The 25,833-nt window shown below is 47.0% G+C and overlaps 1 long non-coding RNA gene across 1 annotated transcript in view; it reads right to left on the bottom strand.

The window, feature by feature from the left end:
• Nucleotides 1-1,060: 1,060 nt before the first annotated feature.
• The window catches only part of LOC120377777, a 32,448-nt gene continuing 7,675 nt past the window's right edge, over nucleotides 1,061-25,833 (bottom strand). Inside the window, exons 2-3 of the long non-coding RNA XR_005587486.1 lie at nucleotides 3,283-3,346; nucleotides 1,061-1,159 (exon numbers count right to left, since the gene is read on the bottom strand). This is a non-coding gene — a long non-coding RNA (uncharacterized LOC120377777). The remainder of the gene's footprint in view (nucleotides 1,160-3,282; nucleotides 3,347-25,833) is intronic.

The following is a 25,833-nucleotide window of genomic DNA, read 5'->3' as shown; positions in this document are numbered from 1 at the left end:
AAGAGAACCCCATTTTGGGGGAAACTGAGGCAGAGAAAAGGGACATGACTTGCCCAAGGTCACCCAGGGAATTATTGTCGGAGTCCTGCTTTGAACACAGGAGATCAAGACTTCTAGTTCTGCACTGTCTCAGACCATTAGACCAGAGGCCTTCAAGCCCTGAGCTCTACACCTGCCCACACAAGGTATTAATCTGGGATTCAGTGGCAGCACATTGCAAGTTTTCAGTGAAGAAACACGCCTGACTCGAACCCTTATGGCTACAGGGAAAAATCTTCCAAATGTGATGGGCATCTAGCTGACACAGTTCTGTCTGCATGAGTCTGCAGCCAGCCTGGGACAACAGCTCTAGGAAATGCAGCAGTAACTGTTAAGTTTAATTGTGACACCATCAGAGCCAGATTTTCATGCAACATGGGTGACCAGTTGTGTGGTGCACAACCACTGCAAGTGTGCGAGCAACTCAGGTTAAGTGCAGCTGAACCCTGGGCAGGCTGCAGCACCCAAGAATTTTTTGTTCTCCCACTGAATGACAGCAGATGCACCAGTAACTTTACTAGGTAGAAGTTTAGTGACCACATTAGGGCCATCTGCCCCCCATCATTCTCCTGATTGCTTGCACTGTTATTGATGGGAGATCTGCTGTGGATTGAGGGGTGTATACGGACCTGCGCCTTTGCAGGCTCAGTCCTGGCCCAGCATTCGAAATAAATTGCCCTGAGTTTCAGAAGTACTGAGAACCCTGGAGTTCCCACAGACATCGGGGGAACCGCAGGTGCTCAGCATCTCTGAAAATCAGGCCCAGAATAACACTGACCCCTCTGCCCTGGCCAGAGCTCTCTGAGTAAGGGGCTTCAGCAGCGATTGGCATGGGGCAGAGCAAAGCAACCAGGATGGTCATGACGGAGGCTGGAACTCTGTCCTCACCTCACACCTGTGGGGAAGACAGGCCTTCAGACACCCCCTCCCGCCTGCATTGCACTTTCCAGCCCAGGAGCAAGGAACCATTTCACACCTTGGCACTGTGGGGAGCTGAAGCCCAGAACAGAGAAGTAACTTGCCTGAGGTCATGCAGTGAGTTGGTGCCAGGGTGGAAAATAGAAGCCAGATCCCAACTCCCAGCTCTGTGCTCTGATCCCCAAAACAGCCCTTTCCAGATCTATGGGGGGAGGGGAAGAGAGAGACTCAAGGTCATTTATTTTCATTAAATATGTAGACTAAATAATGAAATTAATAAATTTTCAAGATGAACGTGTATTAATTCTAATGAACAATGCCACATTATGCAGTATTCATTTTTGAAAGTTTATAATAAGCGATGCTCTGAAGGAAGGAGCGGGCAGGGGCAGGTGCAAGGTGGAAGTTTCGCTTAGGGTGCAAAATATCCTTGCACCGGCCCTGTGTATTGCACATACATGACAACACATGTGAACGGTTTGTATTCTTAGCCAAAAGGAACAACTACAAAATCGATCAAAATGTAGGGCTCCAGCATAATAATGCCAATTTTCCTTTCAGTTCCTGTGACAGCTGGAACAGAAAGAGAACAAAAGGACAGTGGGATTGTGTCAACACACACAAGCATTTTAGAGTAATTACAGATAGGCGTCATTCACTCTGCTGTTGAACACTAAACCTTTGGTGCTAGGAGGCTTTCTTGGTGCTTTGATCCTCATTCTTTTTCACTTAATTAGTTCAGCCTAATCATTCTCATGATATGATGCAACACTTGCAGAAGAAAGGGGTTCCTTGCTACCAAAGATAATTATTAGATTTCACTATGTATTCCCTCTTTATGGGACTGGAATAATTTAACCCATATAATAAATGTGTACACACAAATCCAATAGAGAATTATGAATTTGAAATTGGCATTACAAGCTAGACAAGCATGGCCAAGGTACAAACAGGACAAAAAGTTTTGGGGCTCTTGTCATAGGTAGATGCAATGGATCAAGCATCTGCTCAGGCTTGGGCTTCCCAGCATATTTGGAATTCAATCCCTCAAGTCCATTTATTGTTTCTGATTCAGTAGTAAATTGATCTGTAATGCGATATTGTCTTTGTCAACTCTCTCCTTTTTCCCAGAGCTAGGCAGTTGTCCCTCACTGCCTTTTAATGGTAAGTCTTGTCTCATTTCTAATAATTTGGGGGGGAGGGAGGGAGGGGAATCTCTCACACGCCCTCATTTTGGGCAGAGAGAAAGATTTTCTTGTTCAATTTCAATCTCTCCTCCATCAGTCTGTTGCACACTACCTCTAGTTTACGATCATCACTGATTCTGTATTTGGTAAGAATCTGGCTGAGTTTGGCACATTTCATTGGGGTGAGGTCATTTGCTAGAGTGAAGACTTTCTGTAGGGATCTGTAGCAACCTGGTTGATTCCTGATTGTAACCCATTCTTCCCAGTAACACACACATTGTTGCTTTAGGTTTTTATCTAGAGTTTTGAGTACCATTCCTTTTGTTTTGGTGAGGTTATTTGCTTCATGGTCCTAGAGATTGGTGTTGCTTAGACTTGCAGTTTTAGAGGGTTGGATTATACTTTCATTAAGTTACAGTCTTTTTTTATCCTCACTGGCTCTGTGGTGGAGGGAGCATTTGCAGCATTGGTCAAGCCAACACCAGAAGCTCAGTGTTCTTTTTCATACGTTGAAAAGACATGTGCTTTCTCCACATGCATGTAACAAACCTATAGCAATGCCTGCCCTGATGTCACACCTTTTTATATTTTCAGTTTACTTCAGTGAGGGACATGAAATACATCAGGTGAGGTAGAATGAGAGGAGATAATGCCATATGAAAATCTCTCTGCAGCCAATTATGCCTACATCCCAACCCTACTTTCTTTGAGTTCCTGTCATACAAAGTAGACTGATGCACAGCAGAAAGTAAATGGATACTGAAGAACTACTCAAATGTTATCTTGCCACATATTACATGGCCCTGAGTTTGTGGGAGAGATGGGCAAGAGGAGAAAAAGAAATGTCTGTTTGAGGGGGGCTTTGGACTCAAAGAGATGAATCCCTTTACTTGTGTGTATGTAATGGGGAGGGGTATGTGTGTCTGGGTGAGATGATCTCCCTTGCTTTACTCCTCCCCTCCCCCATCTCTCTTTCTGTGTGGCTGAGCGTGCACGCGTGCCTCTCTCTCTCCAGGGAAATGACTCACACCTGCTCTTCCCTTGATATTATCATTCCCCATCAGAAGCATACAGCCACTATGATGTCAGCCAAGCTGTTCTATGTTAGATCCCTGCATCGCTTACATCTGCTCCTTACCCTGTTGGATTCAAATCTGTGTGGCATTCTGTCCAGATGTCTTCCTGGGCTTGAGTCCTTCAGCCTGGTGGGTCAAGAAATTAGTTCCTGAGTATTCCCATTGTCAGAGAGGTGCTATTTTCTGAGGGCCCCAGGTAAAATATTCCCCAACAATTAACATCAGAGATTCGAATAACTTGACAACTTCTCATTTCCGAAGGACTGACTCCCTTCTTCTGCATTTACTTTCTTCCACTCTCTCTCCCATCCTACTTAAAACATACCTTTTTGCATGTGAATCACTGCATTATCCTTCCCTCTAGTGCTTTCCACCCAAGGATCTCCAAAGAGTTGTGTAAACATTAAAGAACTAAAAGTCCTGACCCCTCCATCAGGCAGGAAATAATTATCACCTTCATTTACAAACTGGGAAACTAAAGGCATGGGAAGGTTAAATGCCTTACCCAAGGGTAGGTATGGAATCAGCAGCAGATCGAGGAAGAGAACTGAACTCTCAATTCCGAGTTTTTGTCACAAGACCACTCTTCACCTCTACCAAAAGGATGGGTGTAAGCTGGTGTGGCCGTGCCTCCACGTCTGCCTCTGAGGGAGGCTATGCCTCCTTGCTACAATGAGCAAACATCTAACCTTAGTTCAGCTCCATGAGCGTTTGCATCCCAGAATTTCACTTGGAGTTTCAGGATCAAATGGGCACAAAGAGTTGAAATGACATTCAGTCAAGATGGCCCAGTTAACTGGTTTTGCCTCAAAAAACATGCAACTCCTATATGATTCAATGTAAAACTATATCCCCCCCACACACACAAGTTCCTGAACTCCAGGGAAGCTTCCAGAGACCTGGAGCTAAAGTCATTGAAACATGGCACAGAACAAGTTCCAAGTGGTTTTGAAATTCATTGAGAACATTTTGCCCACAACTACTCCCTGCTATTATTTTTATAGCTGTGTTCCCAAAGTGCCCATTACTTAGGGTGAGCAGATATCCTGATTTTATAGGGACAAGCCCAACATTCATGACTTTGTCTTATATAGGCGCCTATTTCCCCCGCAACTCCCTGTCCGGATTTTGCACACCTGCCATCTAGTCACTAACATCACTGCAGTATCTGGTGCTCTTTACAGTTATTACTGAGTCCAAGGAATATCCATGAAGGAGTACGATTCTCCTCTCCATATAGCCATTCAGCACTTGCCTGTGTGCTTGGATACTGTAGTTATGTGTTCTCTAGTATACTAGACACACAGGTAGCACTTACAACCAGAAGGGTCTGATGACTCCCCTCTCTTTATTGACATTCAGCACTTGTCTATGTAGTGTACTTCCAAAGCACACAACTACAGTATCCAAGCAATAGACAGGTAGCCCTAATAACCTGAAGAGTCCGATTACAAAAGGAGTCACAGTGACTTCTAGTTATGAAGATGTTTGCCTCAGGAGGGAAGTCTTGCACCATGCCCTGCGGGTTACAAGGTTCAGGCTGATCTCCAGTGGAAGGCAATCCCATAGTGGCGGGCCCTTCCTGGAGAAAGCTCTTCCTCCAAAAAGGTCCTTGCTAGGCTTTATCAATGGGTGTGTCCCTATAAATCACAGCTGCTACTTCAGGGCTTGGGGAAAGGGAAAGACTAAGACAGCCAGACGTCGGCATGTTTGATGTTATTTTCTGAAATATTCAGCACCCATCACTCAGTGGGCTAATAGGAACTTCAGGTGCCCAGCATCTCTGAAAAAAGATCAAGTTCTGTCAAGGCTGAATCCCCACTTTGTCATACCAAGTGCAGAAAGTGGGGGCCCACACGGATCCTAAAAATTAATACTTGCCACTCCTGGCTTGTATTAAACTCCCAAGGATATAGCTTTTTTCTGACCTGGGCTTGGTAAATGCTGCCACCACCCATAAAAAACCACCTTGGACCCAAGAATGAGAACTTGAGAATCCTCCCTGTGGGGGTACCCTCAAGCCCTTTCACCCCCCCTCCAGGGAATAGCTGAGAAAGAAAACAAAGGAAATTAGCTGTGGTCACCAGCTAATTAAACAACATATACACAAACCTCTTAGGGCACCAAAAATTCAATCCTGTTATTAAAAAAGCTAAGTTTTATTAAAAACAAAAAGAAAGAAAATACGTCTGGAACTTAGGCTTTTGCTAGATTTAAAAGAGCAATTCCAAAAATTAAGCACCCAAAATAGCTTTCTTGGGGGTTCAGCTTAAAGGTTACAAGCAAACAAAAGCTCTGGGGTTAACACAGAGGAGATCCACAAGTCAAAATAAGAAATAAACCTGAGAGTGTCTAACTAAACATTCCCTATCCAAATTATTTCTTCTAGGTATGGAAAATACTTTTTCATACCTGGTTCAAACCTTACACATCATTTTTGCTTATAGCACTGCTGCTCCATCACTGCTTCTCCTGAGAACAACAGACATAGGGAAAGTTTCTTTCCCTATTTTAAAAAGTTGTAGCCTTCCCATTGGCTCTTTTGGTGAGATGCTCACTTCCTTTTCTTTTACCTGTGGGCTTGTTAACCCTTTACAGGTAAAGCAAGCAGAGAACAGCTACCAAGAGGTATTTTACAGCTAACTGGCTGGGTGGGTGTCTATCAAAGGGAGCTACACCCCCCTTCATTTATCACAAGCTCTTAGAGCTCTGTTGATATGGACCAGAACTTTGAAATAATTAGGAGAAAAAAAATACGACTTCTCCTTAACATGCAGATTTGACCAGCCTTTTCCATTAAAACCACCAGCAGCTACCCGTAGAATAAAATGGCATCTGTAGCTGTGTTTCTCTCTGCTTTAATTTCCTACAGAAGAGATGCTACTGATCTCGTCCACGGGGCCTTCCCAGTGACAGTGCTGGTAGTATTTGGGAGATGTAGTGCAGGAAAAGGTCAGGTTTCTGAGGGGGCCTTTAGGGTGACAAAAAGCAAGTGGTGTGTGTGCTTTTCCTTCCAGAGTTTTTATTCTAAGTCTCTGCTTGGTTTTGTCTCTCATTGTTCCAGGTGTCAGCAGAAGGCCTAATAAAAAAAACCACAGAGCATCTTTGCAATTTTGCAATTCACTAACCACTCACTGAGTTCTTCTGCTTTCTTGTCTGTATCTCCCAGATGTTTATCTTTCTCTCCCTATCAATTTGGCTAATCTATTGCCTACCTGTCTTCCCTGGCTTCCTGCTCCCTGTAATGTCACTCGATGCATCACTTTCTACTTTTAGTTATTCTATCATTGATCAGATCAGTCATTCGGCAGCTTGCAAGTTCTGCCCAGTGCCTTCATTTAGTCTGATAAGGGTAATACTTAGCACTTGTGTAGCCCCTTTCTAACTGAGGGTCTCCAAACACTTCATGAAGGTCAATGGAGGTCATTACTCCCATCTCACGTATGTGGAAACTGAGGCAGAGAGAAACAATAGGTGTCTCGCTCACACAGTCACATACAGAGTCTGCGGCAGTGTCTGCAGCAGGGTCAGGTCTCTTCCTGACTCCCAGCCCACAATCTCGAGCAGACTACACCACAGAGGCAGTTAGTACCATGCTTATTGTCACACTATCCAGCCACACAGCCTGTAAAGTTTAAAGGGCCTTTAAACAATTGCACCGATGAAGAGATACATAGTGCTGTTACAGAGATTGTTAGGCAAGTGTTGGGTTGGCAGAATTACTGAGCTCAAATACATAGTCAGACTGTGTCCCCTGGAACCCAGTAGAATCCCAGTATTTCTCAGTTACATTCATATTTTATATATTATATAGTGCCACTAAGCTGTGTTGGTGCACTAGACCTGCAGTATCCAAAAGCTGGACAGACCCCTAAAACTCCAGCCTGACCCTGGCGTGTTATGCTCTTGCTGCTAGATTAATCTCAGATCTGCTTTCCCTGCCACGAGCACCACAGACCCAAACATTTTCCATTCTCCCCCCTCTCACTTACAAGGCCTTTAAATTTTTAATAAAATGTGATTGATTAACGTTTACATGCAAAAACAAAAGCATCTATTGAGCTGCACTTATGCGAATCAATGTTTCCAAGAAACCCAAAGCCCCAGCCCAGTGACGATGGAGCCTTGCTTTTGACTAGCAACTTTTCATGCTATGCCCTGGCTTCTTTGGGTTAACATCTTTTGGACGATGTTTTAACAGGCCAGGGTTAAACATGATCCCCCGCAGCCTCAACTATCCAGTATCCTCCTCTGATCCCATGTGTGGAAGTGAGAAGGTGGCCTGGGTCTCTCTTTGGAAAGGGAGAGAAAGAAGGGTCATTCAGGGTGTGAGGAGAAGGGGGAGAAAAATTCAAGCCCTCTTAGATTTATCAGGGATGCAGAGGAAACATCTTTTCAATGGCTAGTAATCAAGGGCCATAATTTCTTCTCCCACATGAAGGCTCACGGAAGGGGAGAACTTACCTGGAAGGATCAATTACTTCTATTGAACAGCTTCATCACCTTGGCAACATAGGAGGAGGCAGAGACTTTGGCCTACAAAATAACTATAGGCTGAGGCGCCGTTGATAATGGTTCCAAAGACCCAGGGATCTCCAGCTATGTGTTTATGCCTGAGAACCTGTACAGCATAATCACAAGTCTCTGGGATCCTCCCCACACACACCAGTAAATCCCTTCAGACACCCTTTTAACTCCCATTGCATGCTGCCATCAATGCCCCACTCAAATGATTCCTCCAGTAGGATTTACATGATGTGCATACATAAAGTCATTAGATTACATGCAAGGCCCTCACCCTTTAGACTGCACCAAGTTTCATACATTTGTTTCAGATATTTTCTCCAGGGAGTAGTTAGCTTGGGTGGTTGGAAATGGGACACAGAGCTTTTTACCTCAAGGTGACAGTTGTGAATTTGGCCCGAGTCAGTGGAGGCCATCAGTTGGTACCATCTGGTAGAGGTTTGGTGGTCTGTGAGAAATGACCTGGTGATTCTCAGGATAGCATTTTCCAAAGTGACGTAAGGCACTTAATTCCCATTTTCAAAAGTGATTTGGGCACTTAAGAGCATATGTTAGATACTTTCAAGAGATTTAGGAGCCTAAGTGCCTAAACCTTTTTGGAAAGAGGTCTAGTTTTGGGGGGGTTTTAAATGGATAGGTGTCCACATCACAAACTGATTCAATACGAATATCTTCAATGACAGCTCCATAGAAGAGGCCAAGAAGTGAATGCATCATGAAGCCTGAACTCCCTTCTCACCTCCAGAGATAAAGTTAAGGGAAATTGGTGGGACACTATGGAGCAGCATGCACCGTGGAGCAGCAGGGAATGCTGTTTCAGAGATAACGAACCAACTTTAATCTCCAGGGTTATTAAGCCAGCACCTTTCATCAATGCTAAATTTCACTTTTTCCCCCCCATAAAGAAAGAAAGACATTTCTCGTAGAGAGAGGCAAACACAACTAGCACAAAGTGGAGCAGAACTAATGTGTTTAGTGTAGTTGCCTATTTTATTATTCCTTGGAGATGTATTATTTTAACTGGTTTATTTATGGTACTTGAAGTTAAAGATTCCTTTGTCCTTGGAATTTAAATAAACTGTTGCAGAGTGAGATTTCGGAGTGAGGTGGGCAGTTAATCAGGTATTTGTCAAAATAGCCTCCTGGTATTTTTTTAAAATACCTTTTCAGACCAATATATATATTTACTACAAAACCTCTGCTCGTATGAGACTCCATCTGCGTGGCTTGTAGGGGCCAGACCAGTATTTAGGAACAATCAGAGAAGAGACTAGCCCCAGAGACTCCATTCTGCGCTTTACACCAAGCCAAGCGCATACTGGAGTTTTGGGGAGTTTAATGAGTGCTGCATGGATCCTCCTGCAGTGCAGATATGATCAATAAAGCAAATTATTCTGTACCTCATTCTTGAGGCTCTGTGCTGTGAGTTAAGGACCTCCTAGTCAGCAGACAACAGGGCTCTCAAAGTTGTTGCTGGAAATCCTCCAAAAATCAAGGGGTCACCCCATTCTCCCCTTCCTTTAGTACAATACAATAAAGCAATTTAAATAGATTTGAAAGGAAACCGCTGCATGTAATACTCCTAGACATAATACACAATAACCTAGATTTTTAAGGTGTTCAGGGCAGGCACCACATCTTCCATTTATCTATAAAATGCTACATGCACCCATGGTGCTGAGAGATTTTTGGGCTTTTTTTTTGGCACAGTAGAAATAATAATAATAAAAAAATCCCTAAAAGGTGCTAAACACCAGCAATTCCAATTGACTTCAGTGGCAGCTGTAGTAGCATCGTGCCACTCAGAATTTAGCATAATAATAATAATAATAAACTTGGGACAACACCTTTCATCCCAGAGATCTAAAAGCACTTCAACATTAATCAAGCCCCATAAAGTCCAGGGTGGCCAGTAGGACTGGTTTTGTCATACACAAAGAAGCTTAGAGCTTCAAAACTATTTCAGTAACGCTGTACGGGTGACTACATGCTGAAAGAGGAAATCATTTTTCTCATTAGCTTATGGCAACAGAACCCTAGAGCCAGACATTATTCCAATTTTGCAGATAGGCAAACAGGCACAGAGACCTGAAATGATTTGCCCGATGTTACCAAGGCCTGGTCTACACTAGGACTTTAAATCGAATTTAGCAGCGTTAATTCGAATTAACCGCTCAACCGTCCACACCAGGAAGCCGTTTAATTCGACCTAGAGGGCCCTTTAGTTCGAATTCGGTACTCCACCCCGACGAGGGGAGTAGCGCTAAATTCGACATGGCTATCTCGAATTAGGCTAGGTGTGGATGCAAATCGAACTTAGTAGCTCCGGGAGCTATCCCACAGTGCACCACTCTGTTGACGCTCTGGACAGCAGTCCAAGCTTGGATTCTCTGACCAGCCACACAGGAAACGACCCAGGAAAATTTGAATTCCTTTTCCTGTCTGGGCACTTTGAATCTGATGTCCTGGTTGGACATCGGGGCGAGCTCAGCAGCACCTGCAACGATGTAGAGCTCTCCAGCAGAGGAGTCCATGCAATCCCAGAATAGAAAGAGGTCCCCAGCATGGACAGACCGGGAAGTCCTGGATCTGATCGCTGTGTGGGGCGATGAGTCTGTGCTTTCGAGCTGCGCGCTCCAACAAACGGAATGCAAAGACCTACGAGAAGGTCTCCAAAGCCATGGCACTCAGAGGATACAGCCGGGATACAACGCAGTGCCGCGTGAAAATCAAGGACCTAAGACAAGGCTACCAAAAAGTCAGAGCGGCAAACGGACGCTCCGGAGCCCAGCCCCAGACATGCCGCTTCTACGAGGCACTGCATGCTATTCTAGGTGGGTCTGCCACCACTGCCCCACCAGTGACCGTGGACTCTGAGGATGGGATAGTGTCGAGGGGCAGTTCCTCGGCGATGTTCGCCGATGGGGAAGATGAGGAAGGGTTTGTGAAGGACGACGCAGGCGACAGCGCTTACAATACCGCTTTCCCCGACAGCCAGGATCTCTTCATCACCCTCACAGAGATCCCCTACCAACCCTCCCCGGCCGTTAACACGGACTCAGAATCAGGGGAAGGATTAGTCGGTAAGTGTTATAAACATGGAAACATTTATTTCTTAAAAAACAGGAATATATACTATATAAAAACTAGCTAAAAAGTTGTCCATATAAAACTATATAAAACGACGGTCCTCACATATATGGATTGATTAGAAATCCTCTTCGGTCACTTCCACGAAGGTCTCGTAGAGGTGCTCGAAAAGCCTCCGCAGGAGGTTCCTGGGGAGAGGCGCCTTATTTGGTGCTCCGTGGAAGCACACTCTTCCGCACCAGGCCATCCTCACGTAAAGCGGAACCATTGCCTCCACCAGCATGGCTGCATACGGTCCTGGTCTGTGCAGGGATTCCCGCAGCATTTTTTTCCTCTCCCCTCTCTCTCCCTCTCCCCTCTCTCTCTCTCCCCTCTCTCTCCCCTCTCCCCTCCCCTCTCTCTCCCCTCTCCCCTCTCTCTCTCTCTCTCCTCTCTCTCTCTCTCTCCTCCCCTCTCTCTCTCTCCCCTCTCTCTCTCTCTCTCTCCCCTCTCCCCTCTCTCTCCCCTCTCCCCTCTCTCTCCCCTCTCCCCTCCCCTCTCTCTCCCCTCTCCCCCTCTCTCTCTCTCTCTCTCTCCCCTCTCCCCCTCCCCTCTCTCTCTCTCTCTCTCCCCTCTCCCCTCCCCTCTCTCTCTCTCTCTCCCCTCTCTCTCCCCTCTCCCCCTTCTCTCTCTCTCCCCTCTCCCCTCTCTCTCTCCCCTCTCTCTCTCCTCTCCCCTCCTCTCTCTCTCTCTCCCCTCTCTCTCTCTCTCTCTCCCTCTCTCCCCCTCCCCTCTCTCTCTCCCCTCTCTCTCCCCTCTCCCCCCTCTCTCCCCCTCCCCCTCTCTCTCCCCTCTCCCCCTCCCCTCTCTCTCTCTCTCCCCTCTCCCCTCCTCTCTCTCTCTCTCTCTCCCCTCCCCTCTCTCTCCCCCCTCCCCTCTCCCCCTCTCTCTCCCCTCTCCCCCTCCCCTCTCTCTCTCTCTCTCTCTCTCTCCCCTCTCCCCCCTCTCTCCCCTCTCCTCTCTCCCCCCTCCCCTCCCCTCTCTCTCCCCTCTCCCCTCTCCCCCTCCCCTCTCCCCTCTCCCCTCTCTCTCTCTCTCTCTCTCCCCTCTCTCCTCTCTCTCTCCCCTCTCTCCCTCTCTCTCTCCCCTCTCTCTCCCCCTCCCCTCTCCCCCTCTCTCCCCTCTCTCTCCCCCTCCCCTCTCCCCCTCCTCCCCTCTCTCTCCCTCCCCTCTCCCCTCTCTCCCTCCTCTCTCCCCTCTCTCTCCCCCCTCCCCTCTCCTCCTCCCCTCCCCCTCTCTCTCCCCCTCCCTCTCCCCCTCCTCCCCCCTCTCTCTCCCCTCCCCTCTCCCCTCCTCCTCCCCTCCCCTCTCCTCCTCCCTCCCCTCTCCCCTCCCTCCTCCTCCCCTCTCCCCCCTCCTCCTCCCCTCTCCCCTCCCTCCCTCCCCTCCCCTCTCCCCTCCTCCCTCCCCTCTCCTCCCTCCCTCCTCCTCCCCTCTCCCCTCCCTCCCTCTCTCCCCTCCTCCTCCCCTCCCCTCTCCCCCTCCCTCCTCCCCTCTCCCCTCCTCCCCTCTCCTCTCCCCTCCTCCTCCCCTCTCCTCCCCTCCCTCCCTCCTCCCCTCTCCCTCCCCCTCCCTCCTCCCCTCCCTCCCTCCCTCCCCTCTCCCTCTCCCCTCCCCTCCTCCCCTCTCCCCTCCCTCCTCCCTCCCCTCTCCCTCCCCTCCCCTCCCTCTCTCTCTCTCTCTCTCTCTCTCTCTCTCTCTCTCTCTCTCTCTCTGAGAGACCCGCCTCAGGGTAATGTTGTTCAGCGACTGCTGCATCTAAGTAGGGCAATTAGTGTACTGTTACTATTGTGACTGCTTGACTTTTACTTTGCATAGCAAAGACCTTCGTTCAACAGGCACGTGTTGGAGGCCGCAGAGGAAAAGCATACACTGATCTTTCCCGGGCACAGCCGCGAGGGGCTGGAACAGAGTCGGACTTTATGCTTTCCAGATTGCCTTCTGCGGGAGGGCACAGCTACCCATTAACTGTTAAGCAGCCTATAGTGTAGGGCTTACCAGGCCTGGCTGATAAACGGATTCAGCTGTACCGCCCCGCTTGTCCGATCTCCGGTGCAAGACCGCAGCCACTGAAAGCGTCTTCTGAAATCTCGAACTTGTCCTGAGAGCTCGTAAGACTAGGTTTCCTGTATGGTCTTGTTCACAGAAACTGAGTAGACTGTGTTCACTGTTCGCAAACATGTATCTTTTCAAGGAAATCACTTCCTTTTTCCCATCACACAGCTGCGGCTCTTTCACGAACTGCCCCGCCATCCCCCTCACAGAGGCTGGCGCAGATTAGGCGGCGAAAGAAAAAGACTAGGGACGACATGTTCTCGGAACTGATGGCCTGCTCCAGAGCCGAGGCGGCCGAGCAGAGACAGTGGAGGGAGACCCTATGTCAGCACCAGTGCTCACACATCGAACGGGAGGACAGATGGCAGCAGGAAGACCAGCAGGTGACTCAAACGCTGCTTGGGCTAATGAGGGAGCAAATGGACACACTCCGGCGCCTTGTAGATGTTCTGCAGGACCGCAGGCAGGAGGAGAGAGCCCCCCTGCACTGTATCTGCAACCGCAATCCCCGCCACAAAGTCCTGTCCCCTCACCCAAAATAACAAGAAGGAGGCGCTAGGGGCGTGAAAACTGGCACAGCACCCCAGCAGAGCGCTCATGTACCACACAGCTCTGATGCCATAAACTTTGAAGTGCTTCCCTTCCTGCATCACCCAGTCCCAAATCCAAGTTTCATCCCCACTGTGTAGTTGAGTATTAAAAGTAGTTTGTTGTTATTCACTGTTTCCGTCCCGTTTTCTTGTCAGAAGACTTTGTGTGAAGGGGAGGGGTTTTGTCGCATAGGACAGCCTCCATTACCAGGGTACAGACTTGGGGCAGGATCAACAGCAGGACACACACAGACTGCAGTCACTAGGCACCAGGGTCAGTCTGGGAGGTGTATGCTGCCCCGGGGTCCTAGCGCCTGCCATCCACAAATGGCAAGGCAGGCTGCCCTTACCATGCCCTTCCACCCTAGCCACGAGCCTCTCCGCCCTGAGCCCCAGCAAGAGCCCTCATCCACGGACACATACTCACCCTTCCCACCCCTCACCCCCAGCCCAGAGCCTGCATCCAAACTCTGTCCCAAAGGCGCACCTCACCTTCCTGCAAACCCACCTTCCTGCACACCCACCGTCCTCCCCAGAGACCGCTGAGCAGGAGCCTGTCATTCCTCTAGTGTAGCGGTCTGTACATCAGTGCACACCGTACCCACCACAGTCTGCGTCCATGTTTCAACCCTAGAACAGGAATTCATAATTAAAGAAAACTTTGTTAATAATCAGTGTTCAATTAATTTTATTTTAAAACGTGTGTTAGAAGGGAAACCTGGAGGGTATGTAACCGCAGATCGAAGTCAACAGTCACTGAAACAGGCTCAGGTTCAGCTTCTCTGTAAGTCAAGTGGACAGTCATAGGTTACCCTGCTCTCTGAGGAACCTAGCTTTCAAAGCCTCCCGGATGCTGGCGCTTCCCGCTGGGATCTTCTATTGGCACAGCTGTCTGGCTGAGCGTAATCAGCAGCCAGGCGATTTGCCTCAACCTCCCATCCCGCCATAAAGGTCTCCCCCTTGCTCTCACAGAGATTGTGGAGCACACAGCAAGCTGCAATAACAACGGGGATATTTTTTTCGCTGAGGTCCGGCGAGTCAGTAAGCTCCGCCATCTCCCTTGAGATGTCGAAAGCACCTCCACCACCATTCTGCACTTGCTCAGCCGGTAGTTGAAGAGTTCCTTCTCACTGTCCAAGGCGCCTGTATAGGGCTTCATGAGCCAGGGCATTAGCGGGTAGGCTGGGTCCCCGAGGATCACTGTAGGCATCTGCACATCCCCAACCGTTATTTTGTGGTCCGGGAAGAAACTACCTGCCTGGAGGCGTCTAAACAGACCAGAGTTCCTGAACACACGCACGTCATGAACCTTGCCCGGCCACCCAACGTAGATGTTGGTAAAACGTCCCCTATGGTCCACCAGTGCTTGCAGCACCATAGAAAAGTAGCCCTTTTGGTTAATGTAGTGGCTGGCCTGGTGGGCTGGTCCCAGGATAGGGATGTGAGTCCCATCTATAGCCCCACCGCAGTTTGGGAATCCCATCGCGGCGAAGCCATCTCTGACGACCTCGACGTTTCCTAGAGTCACTACCTTTGAGAGCAGTTGCTCAACGATTGCGTGGGCTACTTGAATCACAGCAAGCCCTACGGTAGATTTGCCAACGCCAAAGTGGTTCGCTACTGACCGGTAGCTGTCTGGCGTTGCAAGTTTCCAGAGGGCTATGGCCACTCGCTTCTGCACAGTCAGGGCTGCTCGCATCCGGGTGTCCTGGTGCTTCAGGGCAGGAGACAGCAAGTCACAGAGTTCAAGGAAAGTGCCCTTACGCATCCTGAAGTTTCGCAGCCACTGTGATTCATCCCAGACCTGCAGCACTATGCGGTCCCACCAGTCCGTGCTTGTTTCCCGGGCCCAGAATCGCCATTCCACAGCATGAACATGACCCATTGCCACCATGATCTCCACTGCGCGGCGTACCCTGCTTTCTGAGAGGTCTGCGCCACTCTCCTCACCGCGCTGCCGGAGCCTCCTCGCCCGATTTCTCAGCAGCTGACTGTGGAAGAGGTGGACGATAAGGTGCGAGGGGTTGACAACGGCCATAAGTGCAGCGATGATCACAGCGAGCTCCATGCTTGCAGTGCTGTGGCGTCTGCGCTGTAACCGACCAGAGAAGGGCGCGAACAGATTTCCCGCCGGCGCTTTCAGGGAGGGAGGGTGTGATTGACGGTTCAATGACGACAGTTACCCAAAACCACCCTCAACACATTTTTTTCCCCCAGCAGGCATTGGGGGCTCTACCCAGCATTCCAATGGGCAGCGGGGACTGCGGGAACTGTGGGATAGCTTCCCACAGTGCAACGCTTCCAAAGTTGACGCTGGCCCCGTTAGTGTGGACTCACAAAGTCGAATTAGTGTCCTTAGTGTGGATACACAAATTCGACTTCATAAGGTCGATTCCACAAATTCGAATTAAGTTAATTCAAAATAGTCTTGTAGTGTAGACGTACCCCAAGTGACTCAGTAGCAGAGCTGGGAAGAGAAATGTAGTCAGTCCAGCTGCCTTCTATGCACCTCTCATGGCCTAGGATCGCAGAGAGGCAACCTGCCTCAGTGTCCCCTCTTGGACTGTTCAAATAAACTTCTCAGGCTTTTTATTGGTCAAAAAACACCCCTCCTTGGGGACTGGTTTTATTAATATAAAATAAGCTGTGACTAAAACTCAATATCCCAAAACAATGTCCATTCATAAGTCCATGCAACCCAAGGTTTCTCTTCCTCCTCCCAGGCCTTTGTATCTGGCATGTTTTCCTCACTTTGCAGATTCTACCACAACTTCCCACCATTTCCCCTTCACTGCAGCTTCCTGCTGCTTTTATGTTGGAAGCACGGGATTCCCCTCAGCTGGGGCTTGTCCTGTGATCAGGGCTGGCTTAGCCCCAAGCTCTTCAGCTCATGGAGCAAGACACCCTGTTGCAAGAATCCAGGAATCCTGACTTCCATTCCTCTACTCTTACTATCTGAGAAACTTCCAAATACAGAATGCCATTGGCCCTTTAATTCTACTCAGCTGATGTCCCCCCCCCCTCCCCTCGCCAGCTGTTACACAGAATATGCTTTTGACTGTTTCCTATGAGAACTGCTGGCGCTCTCTACTGCAGCCCACATGTTTTGCTAACAGTAGGGGATCCTCTCTGGCTGTGCAGGGCCAGCAATTCCACGGACCAGCGTGAAGGACATAATTCGATACTTTAAGCCTTTTGTGGCTAGGATAGCTTCTGTGACTTTGAATGTTGCTTTTATACTGATAAACACTAAATGACAAGAAAAATACAACCTCTCTCTTGTGGGGAGTTCCCAGGGGAGCTCCCACCTTTTGAAAGCATCCGTGAACATTTTTCTCTCTCTCTGTTTTATTTGCCAAACATAGTATTGGCATTTGGATGGCTTTGGGAATTGGCAATGAGCTACAGTGACTTACCTCCCAGGCTCTAGTTTGAATCTTTTCTAAGTCCATGGTGACTCAAAGTTGCTACCGTACAATACCTGCTTGGTGGCACATGAAATGAGTTTGGTAGGCCTCAGCCCACTTCTTTATGGACAGATGTCTACAACACCCTACCCACACAATTATAACTCATGGCCTCTCTGCTCAGATTGGCTAAGGACTGTATAAATATGGAGGAGTTACTTGGTGACCTTTTCATAGTAAGCTTGATGCACATTGATGGGCCAGTGAGGGGAAAGCCTGTGTCGTAAGCTTTTAATATTCTTGGCTTCAGTTTCCAGTCTTGGGGGCTGCCAATAAATTCACCAGCACTACGTTCACTCAAATAAATCGGAAGACAAAACACATGAAACTCTGTCCGGGGCACTGAAAGCAATTGGTGACAAATCAGTCCTTCTCCATGTCCCAGTTGCTGAACCTCCCCTATCAAAAGAGCTGTCTACTCCACCCATAATACCCTAACCCCAGTTTCCATACCCACATATGAGAACTCCCCCATAAGAGAACTCATCCACATACTTCACACGGATGCAAATGATTACACAAGGGTGTAAGGCAGTGGAGTATCAAGCCCCAAGAATCTGTCCAGATAAGGGATTCTACAGGGGTCTATAAAGATGTAGAAGAGCAACTCTTAAGTAAATTTGGGAGCTAGTTAGTTTGAATCTCCCTCTGCTCAGAACCCACCTTCCAGCTTCTTAACCTGCAGCTCAGGGAAGTGATATTTCCCCCTTCACATAACACAAGAACTGGGGAATCATCCGATAAAATTAATAGGCAGCAGGTTTAAAACAAACATAAGGAAATACTTCACACAACGCACAGTCAACCTGTGGAACTCATTGCCAGGGGATGTTCTGAAGGTCAAAAGTATAAGTAGGTTCAAAAAAGAATTAGTTAAGTTCTTGAAGGGTAGGTCCACCAATGGCTATTAGCCAAAATGGTCAGGAAGGCAGCCCAATGCTCTTGGTATCCCTAAACCTCTGACTGCCAGAAGCTTGGACTGGATGACAGGGATGGATCATGTGATAATTGCCCTGTTCTGCTCATTCCCTCTGAAGTATCTGGTACCTTCCATTGTTAGAAGATAGGATACTGGGCTAGATGGATCATTGGTCTGACACAGCATGGCAGTTCTTAAGTAAAATTATTAAGTATCACCCAAAAATATTAAAATCATGGGAAACTGTGGAATTCAGGGGCCCCATGTCTTAGGGAACATCTTACAGAGGCCATGCAAAACAATTAGCTAGCCACATTTTCATGGGAATCATGTAGTATTTAGAGATGGGCCCAAATCAAACCCCCAGAAATGGTCTTCTTGAACTTGTTCAGCTGTTGATCCAAACTAAGTGGTTCAGCAGCATTTCTTGTATTAGCAGTGTAAATATGCATGGTGCTATATAAAACCGACTTTATCAGAGCCCCTGCATGACCCAGGAACTTTCTCCAGGCAGACAGCCACCAAAGTGCTGCTATTCAGGAGAGGGAGTATAAAAAAGGGTGGAGACGAGAGGTAAAGCTCTTTTGTGGACAGAATTCAATGTTACTTGGTGTACATGGCGTTTAGATACTAAGGTCGGAAATGTAGACAGATGGACTGGATAGATTGGAGATGTTGAATGAATAGATTAGATAACAGAGGACGGACGGATGGATGAATCAAAACACAGCTGCACCCTTTACAATGCAGCACAGAAGTGACAAAAATTCAGGGAAGGGAGGTTGTGGGAAAGAGGAGTTAAGTGGTTTGGGAGGGCTAAGTGTAGTAAACTTCCTGGAAGAAGCTGGGTTTAAAAAGGGATTTGATGAGAGAGGGGAGGCATTTGGACCCTTATCTGGAGCCCACTGAAGTCAATGAGAAGACTTCAATGGGCAGTGGATGAGAGTGTGGGCAGACACGAGGGTGGCAGGGCATGTTCCAGATGTGGCAGGAGGAAGGCTAGATGGTGCTAAACTGAGACTTGAGGGGGAGACAAATGGAGAAGTGGGAGGAGAGTGCAGAGGCAGACAGAGAGCAGGAAGAAGAGAAGGGAGACAACTGCAATGTGCTCAGTAGCAGAGCTGGGAAGAGAAATGTAGTCAGTCCAGCTGCCTTCTATGCACCTCTCATGGCCTAGGATCGCAGTGAGGCAACCTGCCTCAGTGTCCCCTCTTGGACTGTTCAAATAAACTTCACTCAGGCTTTTTATTGGTCAAAAAACACCCCTCCTTGGGGACTGGTTTTATTAATATAAAATAAGCTGTGACTAAAACTCAATATCCCAAAACAATGTCCATTCATAAGTCCATGCAACCCAAGGTTTCTCTTCCTCCTCCCAGGCCTTTGTATCTGGCATGTTTTCCTCACTCTGCAGATTCTACCACAACTTCCCACCATTTCCCCTTCACTGCAGCTTCCTGCTGCTTTTATGTTGGAAGCACGGGATTCCCCTCAGCTGGGGCTCGTCCTGTGATCAGGGCTGGCTTAGCCCCAAGCTCTTCAGCTCATGGAGCAAGACACCCTGTTGCAGGAATCCAGGAATCCTGACTTCCATTCCTCTACTCTTACTATCTGAGAAACTTCCAAATACAGAATGCCATTGGCCCTTTAATTCTACTCAGCTGATGTCCCCTCCCTCCCCTCGCCAGCTGTTACACAGAATATGCTTTTGACTGTTTCCTATGAGAACTGCTGGTGCTCTCTACTGCAGCCCACATGTTTTGCTAACAGTAGGGGATCCTCTCTGGCTGTGCAGGGGCCGCAGCAATTCCCACGGATCAGCGTGAAGGACATAATTCGATACTTTAAGCCTTTTGTGGCTAGGATAGCTTCTGTGACTTTGAATGTTGCTTTTATACTGATAAACACTAAATGACAAGAAAAATACAACCTCTCTTGTGGGGAGTTCCCAGGGGAGCTCCCACCTTTTGAAAGCATCCGTGGACATTTTTCTCTCTCTCTGTTTTATTTGCCAAACATAGTATTGGCATTTGGATGGCTTTGGGAATTGGCAATGAGCTACAGTGACTTACCTCCCAGGCTCTAGTTTGAATCTTTTCTAAGTCCACGGTGACTCAAAGTTGCTACCGTACAATACCTGCTTGATGGCACATGAAATGAGTTTGGTAGGCCTCAGCCCACTTCTTTATGGACAGATGTCTACATCACCCTACCCACACAATTATAACTCATGGCCTCTCTGCTCAGATTGGCTAAGGACGGTATAAATATGGAGGAGTTACTTGGTGACCTTTTCATAGTAAGCTTGATGCACATTGATGGGCCAGTGAGGGGAAAGCCTGTGTTGTAAGCTTTTAATATTCTTGGCTTCAGTTTCCAGTCTCGGGGGCTGCCAATAAATTCACCAGCACTACGTTCACTCAAATAAATCGGAAGACAAAACACATGAAACTCTGTCCGGGGCACTGAAAGCAATTGGTGACAAATCAGTCCTTCTCCATGTCCCAGTTGCTGAACCTCCCCTATCAAAAGAGCTGTCTACTCCACCCATAATACCCTAACCCCAGTTTCCATACCCACATATGAGAACTCCCCCATAAGAGAACTCATCCACATACTTCACACAGATGCAAATGATTACAAAGGGTGCAAGGCAGTGGAGTATCAAGCCCCAAGAATCTGTCCAGATAAGGGATTCTACAGGGGTCTATAAAGATGTAGAAGAGCAACTCTTAAGTAAATTTGGGAGCTGGTTAGTTTGAATCTCCCTCTGCTCAGAACCCACCTTCCAGCTTCTTAACCTGCAGCTCAGGGAAGTGATATTTCCCCCTTCACATAACACAAGAACTGGGGATCATCCGATAAAATTAATAGGCAGCAGGTTTAAAACAAACATAAGGAAATACTTCACACAACGCACAGTCAACCTGTGGAACTCATTGCCAGGGGATGTTCTGAAGGTCAAAAGTATAAGTAGGTTCAAAAAAGAATTAGTTAAGTTATTGAAGGGTAGGTCCACCAATGGCTATTAGCCAAAATGGTCAGGAAGGCAGCCCAATGCTCTTGGTATCCCTAAACCTCTGACTGCCAGAAGCTTGGACTGGATGACAGGGATGGATCATGTGATAATTGCCCTGTTCTGCTCATTCCCTCTGAAGTATCTGGTACCTTCCATTGTTAGAAGATAGGATACTGGGCTAGATGGATCATTGGTCTGACACAGCATGGCAGTTCTTAAGTAAAATTATTAAGTATCACCCAAAAATATTAAAATCATGGGAAACTGTGGAATTCAGGGGCCCCATGTCTTAGGGAACATCTTACAGAGGCCATGCAAAACAATTAGCTAGCCACATTTTCATGGGAATCATGTAGTATTTAGAGATGGGCCCAAATCAAACCCCCAGAAATGGTCTTCTTGAACTTGTTCAGCTGTTGATCCAAACTAAGTGGTTCAGCAGCATTTCTTGTATTAGCAGTGTAAATATGCATGGTGCTATATAAAACAGACGTTATCAGAGCCCCTGCATGACCCAGGAACTTTCTCCAGGCAGACAGCCACCAAAGTGTTGCTATTCAGGAGAGTGAGTATAAAAAAGGGTGGAGACGAGAGGTAAAGCTCTTTTGTGGACAGAATTCAATGTTACTTGGTGTACATGGCGCTTAGATACTAAGGTCGGAAATGTAGACAGATGGACTGGATAGATTGGAGATGTTGAATGAATAGATTAGATAACAGAGGACGGACGGACGGATCAAAACACAGCTGCACCCTTTACAATGCAGCACAGAAGTGACAAAAATTCAGGGAAGGGAGGTTGTGGGAAAGAGGAGTTAAGTGGTTTGGGAGGGCTAAGTGTAGTAAACTTCCGGGAAGAAGCTGGGTTTAAAAAGGGATTTGATGAGAGAGGGGAGGCATTTGGACCCTTATCTGGAGCCCACTGAAGTCAATGAGAAGACTTCAATGGGCAGTGGATGAGAGTGTGGGCAGACACGAGGGTGGCAGGGCATGTTCCAGATGTGGCAGGAGGAAGGCTAGATGGTGCTAAACTGAGACTTGAGGGGGAGACAAATGGAGAAGTGGGAGGAGAGTGCAGAGGCAGACAGAGAGCAGGAAGAAGAGAAGGGAGACAACTGCAATGTGCTCAGATACTCCAGGATAAAAATATACATGGAGATGGAAGTGAGGACAAGATTATGCAACAGCTTTATTTACAGGTGTAACAACATTCTTGCCCACTTCATACTGCCTTTATTGTGCAGCATTAGAAATCGGCCATAGCTGGAAATGGGAGATTAAAGGCAGTAAAGAATTACTAAATCAATTAACTCATTTTGACTTCAGTAATTATTTACAAACTAGAAATTACCGAAATTTCTCTCCTCTGGAAAAAAAAGGTGCCACAAAATAAACTAATTGTTTAATTAGTAACTTGGGGGTGTGAATCAATATTTACTTCAAAACAAGTTAACAATATATAAACACACCCCTTTTCCTTTTCACTGTGTGGGTGGCGATTTCCGGTTATTGCTTAACTACAATGTGGGCTGTGTTTAGAAACCATTGTCAATCCTGGAGAAAGATGATGCAGACTCAGCTTGTTCCAGAATTCAGTATTATTAACTTCATCTCTGCAAGCAGTGGTGACTGGTACAGAAACACTCACTACAGTATCTGGGCGACACACACAGTCAAGTAAAAGGGGCACAGCCATCCTGTCTTCCTCAACCAATGCACACAATAGTAGACAGCAGAGACCACATTAATTACAGGCTGACCCAGTCACAGAGTTCTGTATGAGGCTCCCGTTTCAGTATCCTTCCAGGTTCCTTTCTAAGGGACTAATATGAAGCCCATTAAAGTCAGTGGGTCCCAGATCCTTAACAGTGGGAGCTAGGCACCTAAATACCTTTAAGGATCTGGGCTTAGGAGTCTTTCCATTGGCTTTGGATCAGGACCTAAGAGTTCTGTTCTGTAAAGTGCTAATTCCTGGTGAATCTTGGTGCCCTCGACTCTCATTGATGACATTGGTGCTCAGCACCTCCAGTAGATACTCAGCACCTTATAGGGCTCTCAGTCCACAACTCCCAATTTTATTTTGCTTTGCAGGTGAATCTGCCAAGGCCATCTCACCTCACATCTGAATAAGATTGAGAGTACAAGCAGCTGAGGCCACCCATATTCATGGCATTAATGACCACAGGGCAACCACGACAGGCATACATGCCTCCATATCCTTGTATTCTCCAGTCAGGCAGGATTACATTGCAATGTCATTGGGAGTGACCTACAGCCACAACAAATGGGTGTAATGTTAGGCAGTTGGGGTTTTATTTACTTTAGGGCCCCTAACAGCTCCTAAAAGGATCTCTCAATTTTTAATAGGTTATATTTTAAAATAAGAGAATGAATGAAGCTTTCTGAAACTTAAAACACCCTTGCCGGATGGAAGCTTTAAATTACAGAGTATATGCTGGCTTCAAACTGAAGTGCACCCATTCATTATTTATAACCACTTATAAATTTTAAGTAATCTGCTAAGAGTTATTACCTAACACTTGCTTTTCAGTGTCCACAATATATTGGTTACATTCACACAGTCAACAAGCCTGCTTGTAGAAGACTTCCAATGAGAAGGAAGAACTGGGCTACCCTTCATGTAATTTCAATTCCTCTCCTTTGCCACCAGTAGGGCTCACGCCGGTCATCTGTTCAAAAGGGGGTATGATGGTCAGTTACCACAAATCACTCCTACCTTCCAGGAAAGGGAGAGGAGTGACTACAACGGGTGCTTTGCCAAAAGCAAATTCAGAAGGGCACAGGTGGCCAAAACACAGCCCAAAGAGCTCCATTAAGTGGTCCATGGTCACTGTCATTTATAATGTGGGGGTGCCACCCACCCAGAGACTGCAGATCCCAGCCTGATGTGCTCCATCTTACTTCAAGCAGGGATTGTTTGGCTCAAGATGGAGCACTACATGCCAGGACTTGTGGACTACACTCAATTTTCTTCATTTTTTAAAGTACATCTTTAGGCACCTATTCAATCCAATGGACTGGAATTTGCTCTATTTAAGGTATATTAGGGATCATCCTCAGCCTCCGGGGAAGTTGCATGCATGGGCTTTGATTGAGCAAAATGCCGATATCCTCAAAGGGCACAACTTGAGCCACACCGCCATCTAAAACTCTTCATGATGAGTTCAAGATACACACACACACACCCCTATTGTATGGCCAACTGGGAGTTGTCCACAGGGAAGCTCTAACATCCACCTAGCTGCATTTTAGGCCACTTTCAACTCCTTGACTGAAGGAAAGAGAAAATCATGAGGTGTTTAGTTTTTAAGACAGCAAAACCACTTCAGAGTGATCTACAGGATGCTATTTTTATCCTCGTTTCCTTAACCTCTTTCATGGCACGTAAGCCTTGGAATAAAAACCAATATCACCTACAAAGCTGTATGGTGTTTCTGCCTCCCCCTCTCACACACTCTCGCTCCCTGCAATTTATTTTTGTTTCAGTCAAAAAGTTGAAAGTGTCTGAAATGCGACAGAAAGAGGAAGCTGGGCTGACGTCAAAGTCTCACGGAGAATGTTTCCTAATAGGCCTTGAAGAGGATTAAACCGTGCTCTATGACAGTAAGGGGTGTTGGTTTTCAAATCCTTTTTACTCAGGATTTGCATTGGTATTTTCATGCATGTTACCTCCAAGCTAGACCTAGTATCAATCTGCTCTCACTGGCCCTCTTATTAGCATGCATGAAATAAGCATTAGCAGAGTGGACATCAGCAGTGAGTGATGGCTTTGGGAAATGAATGGCAGGCAGTTGCACATCAGAATCTAACTAGTGGGACTGAGTCAGGTTGCTGTTGAAAGCTCATGCTTGGTATACTGTGTCACCGGTTAGAACACAGCCCAAAGCTTGATAGGTTGCAAGCTCCTCAGGGCAAAGAGCTTGCCATCTCAAATGACTGTGAAGTGCCATGCACGTCTAGGAACTCTATTAACGATGACAGTGACAGAAGAATAGGAGACGGAAATACGCAGGTGAAATTACCTTTGACAATTTTGACATCCTTCATGTCAAGTCCTGCATTGGTGACAATAGGGAGGGGATGTTGTTTCAGGACACTGGTGGCAGGATCCTTCCATCTCAGTCACTGGTTCAAATCCATCCCAGGATCAATAATAAGGACCAAACGCTGATACCATACTATTTTGTTGTATACTTCATATGCATTGGTATTCTTAGTTTACTTGATTTTCCAAGATGCTGGGTGGGATTTCACTTCTTCTCCAAATGTTTTGGTGAAGAGGCAAATCTTGCAGCACCATCTGAGAACAGCAAGGATTGGATTCTTATTGTTTTCCTATCGGCAGATGTTACATTAAGAACATAACAGCCATAGTGGGTCAGACCAATGGCCCATCTAACTCAGTATCCTGTCTGGCCAGTGTCAGATGCTTCAAAAGGAATTAACAGAACAGGGCAATTATCAAGTGATCCATCCCCTGTTGTCCAGTCCAAGCTTCTGGCAGTCAGAGGCTAAGGAACACCTGGAGCATAGGGCTGCATCCCTGACCATCTTGGCTAGTAGATTAATGGAGGACAGGTCCATCAACGGCCATCTCTCTCATTCTTTTTTTAGCCCAGTTATACTTTTGACCTTCACAACATCCCCTGGCAACAAATTCCACAGGATGACTGTGCATTATGTAAAGAAGCACTTCCTTATGTTTGTTTTAAGACTGCTGCCTATTAATTTCATTGGGTAACCCCTGTTCTTGTGTTATGTGAAGGGGTGAATAACATTTCCCTATTCACTTTCCCCACACCATTCATGATTTTATAGACCTCTATTATATCATCCCCCCTTAGTCATCTCTTTTCCAAGCTGAACAGCCCCAGTCTTTATAATCTCTC

Source organism: Mauremys reevesii, linkage group 1, assembly GCF_016161935.1.
Source record: "Mauremys reevesii isolate NIE-2019 linkage group 1, ASM1616193v1, whole genome shotgun sequence".
Taxonomy (NCBI): Eukaryota; Metazoa; Chordata; order Testudines; family Geoemydidae; genus Mauremys; species Mauremys reevesii.
This window is presented reverse-complemented; position numbering and strand designations above follow the sequence as displayed.